Genomic DNA, 19,956 nt, shown 5'->3' with positions numbered 1-19,956 from the left:
CCAACGTGCACGCTCTCTGTCTGCAGGTGTGAGTGTAGCTCACCTGGGTGTGCACGTGGCAGGTAGCGATAGGACGTGACTACATGTCAACATGAGAATGAGATGGATAAAACCAGGCTGTGTAGTTCTTATAAACCTGTTCTAGAGGAAAGGGAACCCTGGACCACTGCTGCTGTCATCTGGTGCAGAATTAAATAAGCTGAATAATAAAATCATATTTTAATATAAAATAACTGAATGAAAAAATATGTCAGATATTAATTGAGTAATTATAGAAAATAAAATAAATTTGATGTTCTAGGGGTGGCAGGGGTTGATGATAAAATAATGGTCGGGGAAAGAAGAGCAGGTCCTGGTTCAGAATAAAAAAATAGTTGAAAGTGAAAAATCACTATAAATAAAAAATATCGATATGAAATTTGGTTCATGAAAAAAATGAGAGGAGCGGCTGCACCAACTGAATGTTCTTCAGATGACCAAATCCCTGAATCCATCTCTACATTTCTACCTGACGGATGAAAACTAGGAAAGTTTCAGCTAAAAGTGACTCCAAGTGTCCGCTGACACGTATTTATATTTATATTAGTGCTGGGCAACGATTACAATTTTTAATCGCAATTAATCGCATTGTTACGTGCAAAATGTCTCTTTCCTTTAAAAGAAGGCCTACGGCTACATGAAGAAAATCCAAACTTGGTGTTTACAAACACTACGTCAGGGGCCTCGTCTGTCTGGACCTTCCACAAAGCCTCTAAATACGTGGCTAACATATTTTTTTAAATCTATCTTTCTTGTCATTAGGTTGGAAACCAGGGATTTTTTTCTTTTACATCATTTTCCACAGATATCTACATCCCTTAGAAGAAAGTCTGTTTAGCCTCTTTTTATAAAGGTTTTATGTTTTTCTTCATTTTAAAACATAAAAATGGAAATAAAAATGTGGTTCTTTAACAATAACAAACATCCTATGGTGGCTCTTCATTAAAATATATATTAAGTTTCCTTTTTGAAAAGTCTGGTAACATCTGCGTCTCTAAAGGAGTTTTATTTAGCTGGCTGAGGGAAAAATGGCTCTTTGGATTGGAAAGGCCTCAGACCCCTGCACTTAACACATAAACAGGTTTAGCAGCAGTTTTCTCTTTAAACAGCAACAGTTAAAATATTTGTGTGTGTGAGCAGGACGAACGAGCACTGTGATTGGCTAATGTGTGGAAAGAGGCGGGTCTTGGGGGAATTTATTATTCCTCAGTGTTACCAGCGTAGCGACTTTGTGGTTGTATTTAGCGAGTTTTCAGACCCTCTAGCGAGTTTTTCTGGTTATTGGAGACTTTTGGAGACGGAGGTGAATGAAGGGAGTTTATCGGTGCTGTGCAGACCCTCTCATACGAGGCTTGGTCTTCTCGCAGCAGCAGCAGCTGCATTCAGACGACGTTCACCTCTGTTTCATGACCAGGCTGGAAATGAAACGTAAAAGCTGCTGCTGGAGGATCCTGCTGGTTTACCGTCACAGTAACGTCTGTTAATGAAGAGTGTGGAGGAAATATTTAAAACGATACGAGTCATGCTCCAGACTTCTAATTAAAAAACAAAATACAAGTAAAAAAAACTGAACCAAAAAATAAAGAAAATATTGACAGAATTATTATTTTAATTTATTTATTGATTTATTTTGCTGTTCTAAACATTTTTAGATTGTCTTTTTATCAACTTTTGCTTTTCCCACCACGTCCCTCTTTATGGCAGCATCCATAACTATATGTACCAGGCTGATGATGCTAATTAGTGACTTGTAGGACAGCCAATAGCTGCTGTTCTTACTGAGGAGTGGGAACAGCGGCTGGAGGAGCATCAGTCCCTGAAGCTGTTTATTACCAGGAACTACATGGAGCAGTCGTACCAGGTCCTGTGGGGGATGATGAGGACAACGATGTTGTTCTGCTTTGACTACAAAGTGAAAATCAAATCAAATCTGATTTGATTTGATAAGTTCTGTCTTCTTGTTTTGTATTAGTGCGACAAGTAAGATGTTTTTTAATGTTATGTCAACTGCAAAAATGTGAAATGTAAACATTGTAATTTCTGAATTTATTGTTCAAGTATTTATCACTAATGCAGTGAAAATGAGAGGAAATGTGAATATTTGCTTTGCAAGGCGAATTCAGTTTGCACCCCTAAATTTTCTGCTTCCGCTCCTAAAAATCTAAGTTAGGGGCTGCTGTGCTCCTCGTAAAGAAAGTCTGGAGCCCTGACGCTTTACGTTTGTAAAAGTCAGAGAGGAGTTCTTACCTTTGCTGTCTTGCCTAAATCAAAAACACATTTATTAAAAAAATAATAATAAATGAATAAAAAGTTTCTCGTTGTCTTTTGGGAGCAGTTTCCCGTCCAAAAATCACGAAATTCTACCATCTGCACGAGTTTTGACAGACAAAGATAAACGTTGATTATTCTTCTTTTTTCTTAAGTTCCAGACAGAAAACGTCTCTTCATTTTGATAAACCCGCTCTCTCCGGATTACATCAGACGCACCGCTGCAGCAGGGAAGAGAGACATGGACGCCATGTTTCTGTCATCAAAGCCAGCGCCCAGCAAAAAAAAAACAAACAAAATAAAAAACCAAAAAAAAACTGCACGATTAAAGAAATTAAGAAATTAATGTTGTTAATTAAACACTGCGTTAACGCATATATATATATATATATATATATATATATGTACATATATATATACACACATACATACATACACATATATATATACATACATATATATGTATGTATATATATATATGTACATATATATATACACACATACATACATACACATATATATATACATACATATATATATACATACATATATATGTATGTATATATATATATATATATATATACATACATACATATATATATATATACAGTCATGGACAAAATTGTTGGTACCCTTCGGTTAATGAAAGAAAATATCACAATGGTCACAGAAATAACTTGAATCTCACAAAAGTAATAATAAATAAAAATTCTATGAAATTTAACCAATGAAAGTCAGACGTTGCTTTTCAACCATGTTTCAACAGAATTATTTAAAAAAATAAACTCATGAAACAGGCCTGGACAAAAATGATGGTACCCCTACAAAAGACTGAAAATAATGTGACCAAAGGGACGTGTTAATCCAAGGTGTGTCCACTAATTAGCATCACAGGTGTCTACGATCTTGTAACCAGTCAGTGGGTCTATATATAGGCTACAGGTAGTCACTGTGCTGTTTGGTGACATGGTGTGTACCACACTCAATATGGACCAGAGGAAGCAAAGGAAAGAGTTGTCTCAGGAGATTAGAAAGAAAATTATAGACAAGCATGTTAAAGGTAAAGGCTATAAGACCATCTCCAAGCAGCTTGATGTTCCTGTGACTACAGTTGCACATATTATTCAGAACTGTAGCCAACCTCCCTGGACGTGGCCGCAGGAGGAAAACTGATGACAAATCAAACAGACGGATAATACGAACGGTAACAAAAGAGCCCAGAAAAACTTTTAAAGAGAATAAAGGTGAACTTCAAGCTCAAGGAACATCAGTGTCAGATCGCACCATCCGTCGTCGTTTGAGCCAAAGTGGACTTAATGGGAGACGACCAAGGAGGACACCATTGTTAAAAACAAACCATAAAAAAGCCAAACTACATGTTGACAAGCCACAAAGCTTCTGGGAGAATGTCCTATGGACAGATGAGACAAAAATGGAACTTTTTGCCATCAGCTCTATGTTTACAGATGGAAAAATGAAGCATATGAAGAAAAGAACACCGTCCCTACTGTGGAACATGGAGGAGGCTCTGTTATGTTCTGGGGCTGCTTTGCTGCATCTGGTACAGGGTGTCTTGAATCTGTGCCGGTACAATGAAATCTCAAGACTATCAAGAGATTCTAGAGAGAAATGTGCTGGCCAGTGTCAGAAAGCTTGGTCTCAGTCGCAGGTTATGGGTCTTGCAACAGGACAATGACCCAAAACACAGCTAAAAACACCAAGAATGGCTAAGAGGAAAACATGGACTATTCTAAAGTGGCTTCTATGAGCCCTGACCTAAATCGTATTGAGCATCTTTGGGAGGAGCTGAAACATGCCGTCTGGAAAAGGCTTCCTTCAAACCTGAGACAACTGGAGCAGTTTGCTTATGAGGAGTGGACCAAAATACCTGCTGAGAGGTGCAGAAGTCTCACTGACAGTTACAGGAATTGTTTGATTGCAGTGATTGCCTCAAAAGGTTGTGCAACAAAATATTAAGTTAAGGGTACCATCATTTTTGTCCAGGCCTGTTTCATGAGTTTATTTTTTTAAATAATTCTGTTGAAACATGGTTGAAAAGCAGTGCCTGATTTTCATTGGTTAAATTTCATAGAATTTTTATTTATTATTACTTTTGTCAGATTCAAGTTATTTCTGTGACCATTGTGATATTTTCTTTCATTAACCGAAGGGTACCAACAATTTTGTCCATGACTGTATATACACACACATACACATATATATATTACATATTACATATATATATATATATATATATATATATATATACATACACATATATATATATTACATATTTCATATATATAAGAGGTGGAGCTGAGAGGGGAACTGTGAAGGTGAGGGTGGATGATTGACACCCATCAAACTCCAAGCTGACTGTAGCTAACCGAGCTAACCCGGAGCTAACAGCAGCTAACCAGCTAACGGAAGTAGGCGGGCTAAAGCTAAGCCACTGTTTTGTTGCACTCTCCCTTCTTGCCGTGGATATTGGATACCTGCCAATCAAAAGGACACGCCCCTAATTTTGCCAAATTTCAAGATTAAATAACATCCAAACAAATGAGTTAGAAAAAAATTCACCCCCCTCACAGATGTCATGAAGGTAAACTTGACCTATTAATCCTAAAATGGATTTTTGTACCAGGTTTAAACATGTTTATTTCTGCTGTAAAGTTGGTCTTTTTAACATGGAAGTCTATGGGGATTTGCTCTGTTTTGGAGCCCCTAGTGGACGAGGGGGGAAGTGCAGTTTTTTACACTTCCGCATAGGCTAGGATAGCAGGTAAATAGTAGCAGGAATAACTGGAAATGAGGAAAAAGTGGAAACATGGAAATAGTTTCTGTTGTGTGTTTGTTTCAATAACAATATTTTTTCTCCTGAAAGCCAAGACTTGAGAGAACGATGAGATGAGAAAAGACTTGGTCACTGTTGATCTGTGTGTTATTTCTACAAAGTTCTGTTAGTAATAAATTCTGCTTTCACATACATTCATTTTACATCATTTTAGCCTCATATTCTGACAGCTGGTGGTGGAAACATCACGTCGGCCTGACTGTATGATTTTTCTGTTTTATGTTTTCTTGTTTCAAAACCTCTGAGTGCAGCAGAAATGTGCTGTGTTCATATATCCGTCATCATTTCTGACTGTGCAGCAACGGTGCAGGAACAATAAGACAATGAGGCTCTGCACACAAACAGGTGAAAATGATAGTGTTATTACTTATTAACGTTAACCTGCTGAAGACACCAGTGGAAAAACTCCAGCATCAGTTGCTATGGATGTGAAGAGCTTGGTATAATGTTTCTCTGGGAATCTCGCAGTCACAGAGCACATGACTGGCCACAGAGGCCTTGGTGTCGGGGGGGGGGACAACTCCTGGGAATATTCTTCTGTCTGCAGTCTGCTCTCTTTACTGCATTTATCGTCCTCAGACTTATTTTAATCAGCAGTGAACACCCTGATAAAAAACACAATGTAGATCCATCACATCAGCCATGATGTGTTCAGGTCAACATCACAGTTACCATGACAACAGATTAAATTCTTATCATCTAGTAATGTAAATATCAGTAAAATTAAACATAAAATAAAACTAAGACGAAACCAGTCAGTAGAGATTATTGTCTCTCAGACCAGCAGCAATGTTCTGCCCGATCTGGAAAAAATGAGTCTGGAGACATTTTGTTTTCACCTTGAAATCCGCGTCATATTCGGCTCTATGGTGCAGCTTGACCACAGGTCCGTAGCCGTGGCGAAACATTGAAGCCACGTCCTTCACCCTCCCCACACTCCCCATCCAGGCCCGGGAGAGACGCTTCACTAACATGGAGACGAGATGGCAGTGATGCGTTTGTCCAAAGTTGTTCACTGTGTTAACTGAGTGCTGGTGTTTGGTGAGAAAAAAAAGTTCTGTTTGTTTATAACGTTTGTCTCTCTGCGTCTCTGGATTATTTAGTCGCGGCTCACAAAAATTTTACATTTTTCTATTTTCTTGTGTCATGTCGCAAGCCCCCGTGTGCACGTCTACGATCAATTGCCCAGCGTTTGTATGTTCTTGGTCAAATCTATTTGAAATCTGAACCAAGTGTTCAGAAGTGTTTGATGCATGTTAATTACAATTATGCTTAATAAAAAGCCTGAAGTTTAAAGCATTATCTGTAGTCTTTTTCACTCAACACAATAGGGTTTACCTTTTCTGTCACCCATGCTGAACTAAGAGATCTTGGGCCTTAAAAGGTTGGTCATCACCGGCCTAACGGGTAAGCTATCATCACAGTTTACATCACGGAGTTACACACTAGCTTCCTGACACACTGATGATGATGATAGGAGAGATGGCCACCATAGTGGAGCATCTTCTGATGCTACTTCCAGCAGGATAATGCATCATGTCACAAAGCTCAGATCATCTCCACCTGCTTTCTAGAACATGACGATGAGTTCACTGGACTCCAACGGCCTCCACAGCCACCAGATCTCAGTCCAGTAGAGCAGCTTTGGGATGTGGTGGAACGGGAGATTCTCATCATGGATGCAGCCGACAAACCTGCAGCAACTGTGTGATGCTGTCATGTCAATATGGAGAAAACCTCTGAGGAAGGTTTCCACCACCTGCTTCATCTATCATACCAGGATTAAAAAGGTCCGACCCGGTACTAGAAGGTGGTCCTGATGAAGAGGACGACCCGGTACTAGAAGGTGGACCTGATGAAGAAGACAACCCGGTACTAGAAGGCGGTCCCGATGAAGAGGACGACCCGGTACTAGAAGGTGGACCCGATGAAGAGGACGACCCAGTACTAGAAGGTGGTCCTGATGAAGAGGACGACCCGGTACCAGAAGATGGACCCGATGAAGAGGACGACCCGGTACTAGAAGGTGGTCCTGATGAAGAGGACGACCCGGTAGTAGAAGGTGGTCCTGATGAAGAGGACGACCCGGTACTAGAAGGCGGTCCCGATGAAGAGGACGACCCGGTACTAGAAGGGGGACCCGATGAAGAGGACGACCCGGTACTAGAAGGTGGTCCCGATGAAGAGGACGACCGGGTACCACCATGAAGAGGACGACTCGGTACCAGAAGGTAGTCCCGATGAAAGGACGACCCGGTACAAGAAGGCGGTCCTGATGAAGAGGACGACCCGGTACAAGAAGGCGGTCCTGATGAAGAGGACGACCCGGTAGTAGAAGGTGGACCCGATGAAGAGGAAGACCCGGTAGTAGAAGGGGGACCCGATGAAGAGGACGACCCGGTACTAGAAGGTGGCCCGATGAAGAGGACGACCCGGTACTAGAAGGTGGCCCGATGAAGAGGACGACCCGGTACTAGAAGGTGGACCTGATGAAGAGGACGACCCGGTACTAGAAGGCGGACCCGATGAAGAGGACGACCCGGTACTAGAAGGGGGACCCGATGAAGAGGACGACCCGGTACTAGAGGGCAGGCCCGATGAAGAGGACGACCCGTTACTAGAAGGCAGGCCCGATGAAGAGGACGACCCGGTACTAGAAGGCGGACCCGATGAAGAGGACGACCCGGTACTAGAAGGCAGGCCCGATGAAGAGGACGACCCGGTACTAGAAGGCGGTCCTGATGAAGAGGACGACCCGGCACTAGAAGGTGCACCTGATGAAGAGGACGACCCGGTACTAGAAGGGGGACCCGATGAAGAGGACGACCCGGTACTAGAAGGCAGGCCCGATGAAGAGGACGACCCGGTACTAGAAGGTGGACCTGATGAAGAGGACGACCCGGTACTAGAAGGGGGACCCGATGAAGAGGACGACCCGGTACTAGAAGGCGGTCCTGGTGAAGAGGACGACCCGGTACTAGAAGGCAGGCCCGATGAAGAGGACGACCCGGTAGTAGAAGGTGGACCCGATGAAGCAGTAACATTAGGCGCATTCCGACAGAGAAGTTCTAAGAACGCAGTTCTAATAACTGTCCTAGTTCTAAGAACTACCTTCTCCAGGGGAACTGTTTCATGTCGCATTCGCACATGAGTTGGGGGCGGTAGCGGGACCGATGTGACGCATACGTCTGCGACAGTGGCATGTGACTTTAGCGCCACATAACAACAAAACAAAACCCGCTAAAAACAAAACAACACGGCAAGCTAATATGGAGAAGAAAGAGATCGTAGTGTTCATGCTCTGCTTGATGGAGATGTTACTGATGGACGATACAACCAGGCGTCTCACGTCGAAGCCGGAAGGCTCCTGAAAGTCAGAAGATGAAGAATCCAGCAGCAGGAGATACGCCGCAGACAAAGGAGATGACGTGTAAGTTTAACTTATTAAACATGCGCCGATTGTATACGTGTCTTATGAGTAAACATTTCAGACGGTTTTCTACTGTCTGTGTTGAGCAGATTACAATAAGTAAATATTTCAGACGGCGGGTTTATTGTAACTCGTGTTCTGCGTTTCAGACGTTGCTGCAGCTCATTGAACCTTCTCACCGTCCAGCTGGTCCGGAGCAAAGCTGATAACTAGTGGGAAAAGGTTGTTCTCAATTTTACCGATGAGCAGTGGATAGAGAATTTCTGTTTGTCCAGGGAGACATTTCAATACATCTGTGGCCGCCTGAAGCTGCACTGGAGAGGATGGACACAACCACCTGCTGCAGATACTGAAGGAGATGGAGAACAGCCTGGATGCTTTACCTCCTGCCTTCCAGCTAATCACTACACACCTCTTCATAATAAGCATCATGTTCTGGAAGTTCCACAGACAGAACATACATGTATACATGATGTACACATTTAAAGAGAAAATGTTCCATAGAAAACGCATCATTTCATCTTTTTTTGTGTTATGTGTAAAATAAAGATCTCATCATCTGCTTTAAGCTTTGTGTGTTTTATGGAATCATCAGTAGAAAGGTGGAGGAGTGATCCATGACTGAAGGGTTGGTTGTGACTGACTTATGGTTTAGAATTATGACGACATAGTCACACAGATTTAGCGTAGATGAAGGTAAAAATATAAAAAGGGTGGTGAAATGTTTACAGGTGTGTAATTTGTGTCAGATCTTGGTTAAACATGATAAACTTCGTTCTGTGATATGGAGCATATTATAAAGTTGATAAACTAACATAATTTACACCCAGGATAAGACTTAAAACGTAGCGACCAAAGATGGATTATTTAATGTTTCATAGCTGTGATAAGTTAATAACTACTCAATACTTTTATTAGCTAAAATTTTATAGATGTGGCCAAAGCACATCTAACAGACACAAACTGAATACTTCAGACTCTTTACAAAGTCATTTATTTTTTTATAGTGAATACAGCAGATCAAAAATAACTATTTACATGTGTGTATATGCTGCATATCACACTGGCTTTTCCTGCCGCACGCAAGAGTCATTTGCTGCGGCGTTGCCCGAGTAAACATGTCGGTGGTACAAGCTGTCCAATTTACTGTTTTTTCGGTTCGTCCCGCTCCGGTTGTCGTGGTTCTTAATTTATTTGTAGTCTTGTGTGAGTTTTCTACGTGCGCTGCTTCGCGTTATCCCGTGTTCTCTGACTGAGAGCTGATCGTCAGGAATATTTTTATATTTCGCTGCGAACCTTCAAAACCTCTGAAAATCCTCTGTGGTGTAGACGGTCAGAAGAGCTTCGACCTCCTCGTCGGTCCATTTATCGCTTGCTCTGTTGTTGTTTTTGTCCGTACGTGCAACCGTGTTTTTTAAATGTGGCGGGGACACAAAATGCGGAAATCTGGCAAGAGGCGGAGCTACCAGTCACCAAACACCTACGTCAGTAGGGTTCCTATAGAACCCCGCTCAGACCCTGCTTCGGAGTAGGAGCTAAAATGGTTATAGGAACTGGGGGCTTTGGTCCCTAGTTCCTGTATGTCGGAATGCGCGAAAAAACGGTCTGGTTCCTGAAAAGGTTATAGGAACTGCAAAAGGTTCCTACAGTCGGAAAGAGCCTATTGTAAAGTTTTTTTTCCTAAATGGCATCATCCCCTCTGGCGTGTCACGGAGGTAGTTCCCTCTGGGTTATTCTGGTAGCAGCTTGGTTCCTTGCTGGACACGGTGGAGGGGTAGTTCCCTCTGGGTTATTCTGGTAGCAGCTTAGTTCCTCGCTGGACACGGTGGAGGGGTAGTTTCCTCGCGGCTTATTCTGGTAGCAGCTTGGTTCCTCGCTGGACACGGTGGAGGGGTAGTTCCCTCTCGGGTTATTCTGGTAGCAGCTTGGTTCCTCGCTGGACACGGTGGAGGAGTAGTTCCTTCTCGGGTTATTCTGGTAGCAGCTTGGTTCCTTGTTGGACACGGTGGAGGGGTAGTTCCCTCTCGGGTTATTCTGGTAGCAGCTTGGTTCCTTGTTGAACACGGTGGAGGGGTAGTTCCCTCTTGGGTTATTCTGGTAGCAGCTTGGTTCCTTGTTGGACACGGTGGAGGGGTAGTTCCCTCTTGGGTTATTCTGGTAGCAGCTTGGTTCCTTGTTGGTCACGGTGAAGGGGTAGTTCCCTCTCGGGTTATTCTGGTAGCAGCTTGGTTCCTTGCTGGACACGGTGGAGGGGTAGTTCCCTCTGGGTTATTCTGGTAGCAGCTTGGTTCCTTGCTGGACACGGTGGAGGGGTAGTTCCCTCTGGGTTACTCTGGTAGGAGCTTGGTTCCTTGCTGGACACGGTGGAGGGGTAGTTCCCTCTGGGTTATTCTGGTAGCAGCTTGGTTCCTTGTTGGACATGGTGGAGGGGTAGTTCCCTCTGGGTTATTCTGATAGGAGCTTGGTTCCTTGCTGGACACGGTGGAGGGGTAGTTCCCTCTGGGTTATTCTGGTAGCAGCTTGGTTCCTTGTTGGACACGTTGGAGGGGTAGTTCCCTCTCGGGTTATTCTGGTAGCAGCTTGGTTCCTCGCTGGACACGGTGGAGGGGTAGTTCCCTCTGGGTTATTCTGGTAGCAGCTTGGTTCCTTGTTGGACACGGTGGAGGGGTAGTTCCCTCTCGGGTTATTCTGGTAGCAGCTTGGTTCCTTGTTGGACACGGTGGAGGGGTAGTTCCCTCTTGGGTTATTCTGGTAGCAGCTTGGTTCCTTGTTGGACACGGTGGAGGGGTAGTTCCCTCTTGGGTTATTCTGGTAGCAGCTTGGTTCCTTGCTGGACACGGTGGAGGGGTAGTTCCCTCTGGGTTATTCTGGTAGCAGCTTGGTTCCTTGCTGGACACGGTGGAGGGGTAGTTCCCTCTCGGGTTATTCTGGTAGCAGCTTGGTTCCTCGCTGGACACGGTGGAGGGGTAGTTCCCTCTTGGGTTATTCTGGTAGCAGCTTGGTTCCTTGTTGGACACGGTGGAGGGGTAGTTCCTTCTTGGGTTATTCTGGTAGCAGCTTGGTTCCTTGTTGGACACGGTGGAGGGGTAGTTCCCTCTTGGGTTATTCTGGTAGCAGCTTGGTTCCTTGTTGGACACGGTGGAGGGGTAGTTCCCTCTGGGTTATTCTGGTAGCAGCTTGGTTCCTTGCTGGACACGGTGGAGGGGTAGTTCCCTCTGGGTTATTCTGGGAGCAGCTTGGTTCCGTGCTGGACACGGTGGACGGTGGACATGGTTTTAAACCATTCAGAAAGTTGTGAGGGAAATGTGGACGTTGTCCTCTGGTGGACCAGACTACAAATCAGGAGCTCTTGAGAGGTGAAGATTACATCACTGATATCAGCCATCACTGAAAAGTTTTATCATAACCACAACTAAAGTTTCAGTATTTGGAGTAATTTTGTTGATAGTGACCAGTAACCAGTTAACCAGCTCCAGACGCTAAATCTATGTGTGAAAAAGAAACCGCTAACTTAAGGAATGCTGACCTTAGTAAAATAGTTTCCTTTTCTCTGCTGTGGAGAAGTCTGGACACCGTGTGTAACGACCGTTAACCCGGTGGTTAGTAAACGCCTGTAACGGCTAGTTAACGTTAACGCCCCTTTGACGACCACTTCAGGAGGAAAGGATTTGTGTTTCCAGGAGTCTGGCTGTCGTTGCATGACTTTACTGGATTGAATATGCGCAATTTTGACTTGAGCCTGAAAACTAACGGAACATTAACCGGTTACAACGGTTCAACCTAAAAAGAGGAAATGACACGAACTTTTCTGAACTCCTTTCCGACTGCAGCGACGTTTTCCACACAGACCAGAGTAAAAGAAGCTCCAGCTTCGACCCAAACCGTAAGACACACGTATGAAAGACCCAGCAGAACAATAGGAAGTTACTTACGGTTTCTTCTGAGCGCCTCCGGTTGTTGTTTCTCTGAACCGCTCGGTCCGCGAGCAGAACGGTCATATGCTGCGTTCAATGCTGCCTCGGAAAACGCGCTTTCTTAAAGTAGGATCTACTCTAAAGAGAAGATTAAAGTAGCTGGACATGCTGTTTTTTTTATAGAGGACCAAAACTCCAAAATTACAAATAAACTCAGAAAGATAAAAATATAAAAAGGTCTCAGTAAACAAACTGATATGCCAGTCAGTTGTACAAAAATGTATTAAAAGATTTTTTTTCATTAAGAAATCGATAAAATGTGATATGATAGTTGCCCCATTATTGATTATGATTGTTTTAATGCAATGGCAAGTTAATTATTTATTTTTTTCTGAAGATTTCAGTGTTTTGTTTATTTAGATCACAAAAGATCAGCATGAGCTCAGAAGTAAGTTGTTAATACTGAATTTATTTGATGATTTTCATAACTGGTCTCAATCTATAACAACGAATTAATTTTTTTCATGCCATTATCTCAATGTTATAAAGCCCATACGTTAAATTTGGTCATTTTTTAAAGAAATGGGCTTTTTGTTGCATTAACCACATACTAGAAGTAGTACTTCACGTTATAATGAGCTTTGCTTTTTTTCAGCATCAAGCGACGATCAAGGTGCGCTTGAAAATGAGCGACTGTCCAAACACAACTCCAAAACAGTTCGGTCTCTGTGTAAAATATAAATAAAAACAGAATTTAATGATTTATAAATCCAATCAAGTCATATTTTATTCCCAGTATAAGATGAATAACATGTCAGAGGATGAAACGGAGACGTTTCACCATGTAACGAAAATATGAGCTGATAGTGGATCTGATGGAAAAAGTTGGAACAGGAGCAACAAAAGGCTGGAAAAGTACCTGGTACAAACCAGGAACACCTGGAGGAGCATTGGACAACTAACCAGGTTACCTGGCAACAGGTCAGTAACATGACTGGTATAAAAGGAGCATTTCAGAGAGGCAGAGTCTCTCAGATGGAAAGATGGACAGAGCTTCACCAATCTGAGACAAACTGGATCTAAAACTGGAACAATTTCAGAAAAATGTTCCTCAGACTTTGAAGATCCTCCATCTACAGTGTAGAATATCATCAGAATCAGAGAATCAGGAGGAATCTCTGTGTGCATGGGACAATGCAAATAGACCAAAGTGAGAAAATTTGTTATTTCTATTAAATTTAAAGATTGAGAAATAAGTCCATGTATGCTTTTTTCTTTCTTTCTTTGTTTCTTTCTTTCTTTCTTTCTTTCTTTCTTTCTTTCTTTCTTTCTTTCTTTCTTTCTTCCTTCCTTCCTTTTTTTTTGTTTGTTTTTTTGGAAACACTATTTTTTGAATTGTGTAATTGTGACCCTGTAAAAAAATTGTGAGAATTCCCGGCCTCGTAGGAGCAGTGAAACCAACATGAGTGGGAGTGGCCTCTGTGATGACAGACAGGAATCCTACTGAAACATGTTCAGGTGTTTCAGAGCTGGAACTTAGTAAATGTTCATCACATGACTGTAGTTACCGTATGGTAAATATCTTGGTGCATGTGGACGTGCGTTTGTAATCACACGTTGGACTTTGAACTAGATGAGTTGGGATTTATAACAACTGGTAAGTCTTAAGTTTCTGATGTTGGACTAAGTGATGTGTAAATAAATGTTAACATTTTATCTCATTATGTAAGAAGACATCAGGTTTCCTCTGATGTGTGCACGTGTGTGCGTGTGTGTATGCAGAAATATACATATAGCCATTATTACTCCCTGTATTATGATTCAGATTCTGAGCTACTTCTAACTTTCATATTTAGCCATGAAAACTGTTTACTGACACCTGTTCAGAGATAAATCTAAATCCAGTAACTGAGTCAAGACCAGAGCCGGTCCGGTTCTGAGGGTCTAAGAATGAATATCTGTTCTGAGCAGCTTTATTCTTCTTCCCGGTCTGAACCCTCTAGGAGAAGCTTTCTGTCATTTCTTCCAGTAGTCTTCAGGAATAGTTCTCCAGGATCCTTGAAGGTCCAAAGCTCTTTTCTAGATGTTTCTGCCTTTTGTTCCATTCTCTGTTCAGATGATCCCACACTACTTCAATAATGTTGAGGTCCGGGTTCTGGGGAGGATCCATCTCTTCATCAGACCTGTCTTCACTGATCTTCAGTCCAGTTCTTGTGTCATGTGACCTACCTCAGCTTTTTCTCCCTGTTTCCCTTCTTTAAGAAAGGCTTCTTGACAGTCACGTTTCCATGGAGACCATTTCTAATGAGGCTACAGCCAACAGCAGATGGATCAGCTGAAGGTTCTGATGCATCTCTCAGGTCCTGGTTCAGGTCTTTGCTGGATTTCAGATCCTGTTCATGTGCTGTAGATGGTTTTTAGTCCTGACTCTTCTTTTTTGTCCAGTTTCTGCCTCCATGCTGAGATAAGACAAGTTTCCAGCTAACAGCTGTTTGGGAATCACCAAGCAGTACGCAGCTAGCTCGCTAGTTTAGCTAGCTCGCTAGTTTAGCTAGTATAGCTAGTTTAGCTAGCTCGCTAGTTTAGCTAGTTTAGCTAGTTTAGCATGGTGAACAAGACGTTGGTTTTCAGCAGGAATTCTCCTCAGAAGAGACGACGATGACGAGGAGACGCATCGTTCCACTGTTCCTGTTTCCTGATGGAGACGAAGTTCTTAGAACACCAGAGCAGGAAACTCCTCCTCCTGCTCCTGCTCCTCCACCTGCTCCTCCTCCTCCTGCTTCTCCTCCACCTGCTTCTCCTCCACCTGTTTCTCCTCCTCCTGCTTCTCCTCGTGCTTCTCCTCTTCTTGCTTCTTCTCCTCATGCTTCTCCTCTTCTTGTTTTTTCTTCTCCTGCTTCTCCTTCTCCAACTTCTACTCCTCCAGCTAGTTCTTCTCCTCCACCTGCTCCTCCTCCTCCGGCTTCTCCTCCTCCACCTGCTCCTCCTCCTCTGGCTTCTCCTCCTCCAGCTGGTTCTCCTCCTCCTCCTACGTCTCCTCCTCCTGCTCCTCCTTCAAAGGCTTCTATTCCTCCAGCTGGTTCTTCTCCTCCTCCTGCTTCTCCCCCTCCTGCTCCTATCCCTCCTACTTCTCCTCCACCTGCTCCTCCTCCTCCGGCTTCTCCTCCTCCTGTTGGTTCTTCTCCCCCTTCTGCTCCTGTTCCTCCTCCTGCTGTTATTATTGAATAGGAGCAGATCTTAAAGCAGGTGTTTCTGTCCGTCTTACAGCTGGTTGATGCAACTATTTCCAACGTGCACGCTCTCTGTCTGCAGGTGTGAGTGTAGCTCACCTGGGTGTGCACGTGGCAGGTAGCGATAGGACGTGACTACATGTCAACATGAGAATAAGATGGATAAAACCAGGCTGTGTAGTTCTTATAAACCTGTTCTAGAGGAAAGGGAACCCTGGACCACTGCTGCTGTCATCTGATGCAGAATTAAATAAGCTGAATAATAAAATCATATTTTAATATAAAATAACTGAATGAAAAAATATGTCAGATATTAATTGAGTAATTATAGAAAATAAAATAAACTTGATGTTCTAGTGGTGGCAGGGGTTGATGTTGGGAATTCTAAAATAATGGTCGGGGAAAGAAGAGCAGGTCCTGGTTCAGAATAAAAAGTTTGTTGAAAATGAAAAATCACAATGAAGATAAATTTAGTATAAATTTCGGTCACTACCCACAGCTCGTGACCATAGGTGAGGGTCGGAACGTAGATCGACCGGTAAATTGAAAGCTTTGTCTTTTGGCTCAGCTCCTTCTTCACCACGATAGACCGATGCAGAGTCCGCATCACTGCAGACGCCGCACCGATCCGCCTGTCCATCTCCCGCTCCATCCTTTCCTCACTCATGAACAAGACCCCCAGATACATGAACTCCTCAGCATTGGGTAAGGCCTCATTCCCGACCTGGAGAAAATACTCCACCCCTTTCTGGCTGAGGACCATGATCTAGGATTTGGAGGAGCTGATTCTAATTCCAGCCGCTCACATTCAGCTGCCGGTTGCTCAAGCGAGAGCTGAAGATCACATCCTGATGAAGCCATCTGCAAAAAAGCCGAGACCCGATCCTGAGGCCACCAAACCAGATGCCCCCTGAAAGATGCTGAAGAGGGTGTAGAGCTGGTCCACTGTTCCACGACCAGGACAAAAACCACACTGCTCCTCCTCAATCCGAGGTTCGACTATCCAATGGATCCTCCTCTACAGCACCCCTGAATAGAGCTTACCAGGGAGGCTAAGGAGTTTTGATCCCTCTGTAGTTGGAGAACCCACCACCCAGTCCAGGAAAACTGTACCCAATGTCCACGCAGTGCTGCAGAGGCATGTCAACCAAGACAGCTCTACAGCATCCAGAGCCTTAAGGAACTCAGGGCAGTTCTCATCCACCCCCGGGCCCCTGCCACCAAGGAGCTTTTTAACCACCTCAGCAACCTCAGCCCCAGAGATAGGAGAGCCTACACCAGGTTTCCAAGACTCTGCTTCCTCATCAGAAGATATGTCAGTGGGATTGAGAAAGTCTTTGAAGTATTCCGTCAACCAACCCACAACTTCCCAAGTCGAGGTCAGCAGCCCCCCATCCCTATTGTAAACAGTGGTGATGGAGCACTGCTTCCCCCTCCTGACCCACTAGATGGTGGACAAGAATGTCCTCAAAGCAGTCATTCTCCATGGCCTCTCCGAACTCTTCCCATGCCCAGGTTTTTGCTTCAACAACCGCCAAAGCTGACAGCATTCCTCTCTGCTGGTGTTCACCAACGAGTTTGGGGATTTCCGTCGCGACAGGCACGACGACCTTACGGCCACAGCTCAAGTTGGCCTCCTCAACAATAGAGGCACGGAACACAGCCCACTGGGACTTAATGTCCCCCGCCTCACCCGGGACATGGTTGAAGCTCTGCCGGAGATGGGAGTTGAAACTCTTTCTGACAGGGGGCTCCACCAGATGTTCCCAGCAGACCCTCACAACACGCTTGGGTCTGCCAGGCCTGACCGGCATCCTCCCCCACCAGCTGAGCCAACTCACCACCAGGTGGTGATCAGTTGACAGCTCTGCCCCTCTCTTCACCCGAGTATCCAAGACTTGCGGCCACAAGTCCGACGACACGACTACAAAGTCGATCATCGAACTGTGGCCTAGAGAGTCCTGGTGCCAAGTGCACATGTAGACACTCTTATACCTGAACAAGGTGTTCGTTATAGACAATCCATGACAAGCACAGAAGTCCAACAACAAAACACCACTTGGATTCAGATCAGAGGGCCGTTCCTCCCAGTCACACCCCTCCAGTTCTCACTGTGAGCATTTAGGTCCCTCATCAGAACGAGGGAGTCCCCGGAAGGAGTGCTGTCCAACACCCCATCTCAGGACTCTAAAAAGGGTGGGTAGTCTGAACTGTTGTTTTGGTGCATAAGCAGTTATTATTATTCAGAATTTGCGTGCAGGGAGGCTTTGGGAGAAGGCAGGAATGGGATTTAAAATCCCATTTCATGCAGGTCTCTAATTCAGAGGTCAGAGTTAAGTTCAGATACCAGGACTAAACTGAAAATGAGGAAAAAAGATGGACAACTATTGATCAAGACCACTTTAAAATATTATAAAAGCATGAAGAGGACTGGATCAGAACTCTAGCTTAGGACACTAGATCAGGACACTGAATCAGGTAGTCAGGTAGGATCAGCACAGTAACTATGAGATATTTTCATTATTTCAGGTCTAAAGGGCCGCTGGCCGTATGTAGTGAGCTGCTTTCATGACTGAACGCTGAAATTCAACCAATACTGAACAAGAGTCACAAGCGCATGAGTTGAGATAAGTTCTTCAAATAGAGCCTCCAAGAGAATAGAACAAGGTCATGATCTTTGTGCCTGAAGGACAGTCCTTCATCAAATGTGTTTATTTAGTCCACGGCAGTGAAGAGAACTAAATATTTAATTTGGCTCTCCTCCAGATGCCTTTAGCTCTGCAGAGCTCGCGGATGTAGACCAAACAGCAATTTTACAGCGTTTGGGAGGATGAGGCTGCATTCACGATGAACACCTGAAACACACGTTAATGACACTGAAGACCAAGAGGGATATATTTATCACTCAGTATTTCAACAAGATGAATAATTATTGGTTTGGGTTGGTTATTAGACAGAAAACTAGCAAATAAACGAGTTGGAGAAAATCTGTCAATTCATTTACCTGTTTAAATAAATCAGGTCAAATACATATATTTTTGTGATGAATGAAAAAATGACTTTTACATACTATTAGAAAAATAATGAATTGTGTCAGTCTGACTAAATATGGACATTTGAATTTAGTATAAACGTATTCTGGTATAGTTTACAGACCATTCACATCAACATCACATCGTTCGTTTACGCCGCCATGTTGGGTGGCAAAAAAAATAGCTGGGACCCGCTCCTGCTGTAGTGCCTATTAACCGTTTCTCATCAGGGATGGCGCTAGCGAACTGAACACTTTCCACACCAGTTCAGCACTTATGAGGTCAGACAGTGATATTTTGGGAAAAAAAAAAGTACACTTGATGGTGCTGTAAATACGTTTGATTTTCTAAATTCCTGGTTAAAAAAACTCCAAAACAGACAGATCCAACTGATGATACCCAATTTACCTGACCTAGACATACTACCTACGGACAGTCGCACTTTACAGGAGCAGAATTAAAAGCATGAAGTCAGATTAAAGGCTTATTATTTAGTGGCAGGATAGGAATCAGACCTTCAGCTGTGGAAAGTTCCCAAAAGTTTTTCCTCTTCATGTCAAAGCTGAGCAGAAACCAGCAGATGCAGATACCGTTACCGCGATGTAGAGATTAGGGACATCCCGGTGAGATATTTAGGAGTTTACATTACTAACAGTTACTGGGAGGAAACATCGCTGTTAAAAGACTGTTTGGTTTATTGAGACCACAAAGGAAAATCCATGTCCAGCTTTTCATCAACACTGAAACCTGCCGTCACCGTGGTGATCTGCGGTGGAGGCTGGATTAGTGGAACATCCACCCGTCACCGTGGTGATCCGCGGTGGAGGCTGGATTGATGGAACATCCAACCAGTTTCACCGCCTTTGCATTTCTACAGGGAGAAACTGGAGAACGTTTTGTTCATGAACTTCTTATCTGACCGTCCTCCCGGTTACACATGAACAACGTTTCTGTGTTTCTTGTTAAATGAACCAGAAAATCTGTTCAAGAATTAAAGGAATGAACGAGACCATTTTAATGTAATTTGTTCTCTTCTGCTCTTTTTTCTTGCTGTCATCTTTCAAACTTTTCCAGGTCATGTGGATGTGTGTGTATGTATGCATGTGTGTGTATGTACGAGTATTTATGTATACACATTTACATATGTTTTATATTAGTGTTGAAAATGGTTTTCCTTTAGGTTTGGTGT

General features: G+C 43.5%; 1 protein-coding gene across 2 annotated transcripts in view; it reads right to left on the bottom strand.

Annotated features, from left to right (window-relative positions):
* The window catches only part of si:dkey-3d4.3 (leucine-zipper-like transcriptional regulator 1 homolog), a 30,292-nt gene extending 17,680 nt beyond the window's left edge, over positions 1-12,612 (bottom strand). Inside the window, exon 1 of one of the 2 annotated variants that reach the window (XM_042000782.1) lies at positions 12,524-12,612. The gene's annotated coding sequence lies outside the window, so the exon portion shown is untranslated. Of the gene's footprint in view, positions 1-12,117; positions 12,203-12,523 lie in introns of those variants that run through there. The other variant, XM_042000783.1, reaches the window with a different exon arrangement.
* Positions 12,613-19,956: the final 7,344 nt, after the last annotated feature.

This window comes from Melanotaenia boesemani, chromosome 12 (genome assembly GCF_017639745.1).
Source record: "Melanotaenia boesemani isolate fMelBoe1 chromosome 12, fMelBoe1.pri, whole genome shotgun sequence".
In the NCBI taxonomy this organism is placed as follows: Eukaryota; Metazoa; Chordata; class Actinopteri; order Atheriniformes; family Melanotaeniidae; genus Melanotaenia; species Melanotaenia boesemani.
This window is presented reverse-complemented; position numbering and strand designations above follow the sequence as displayed.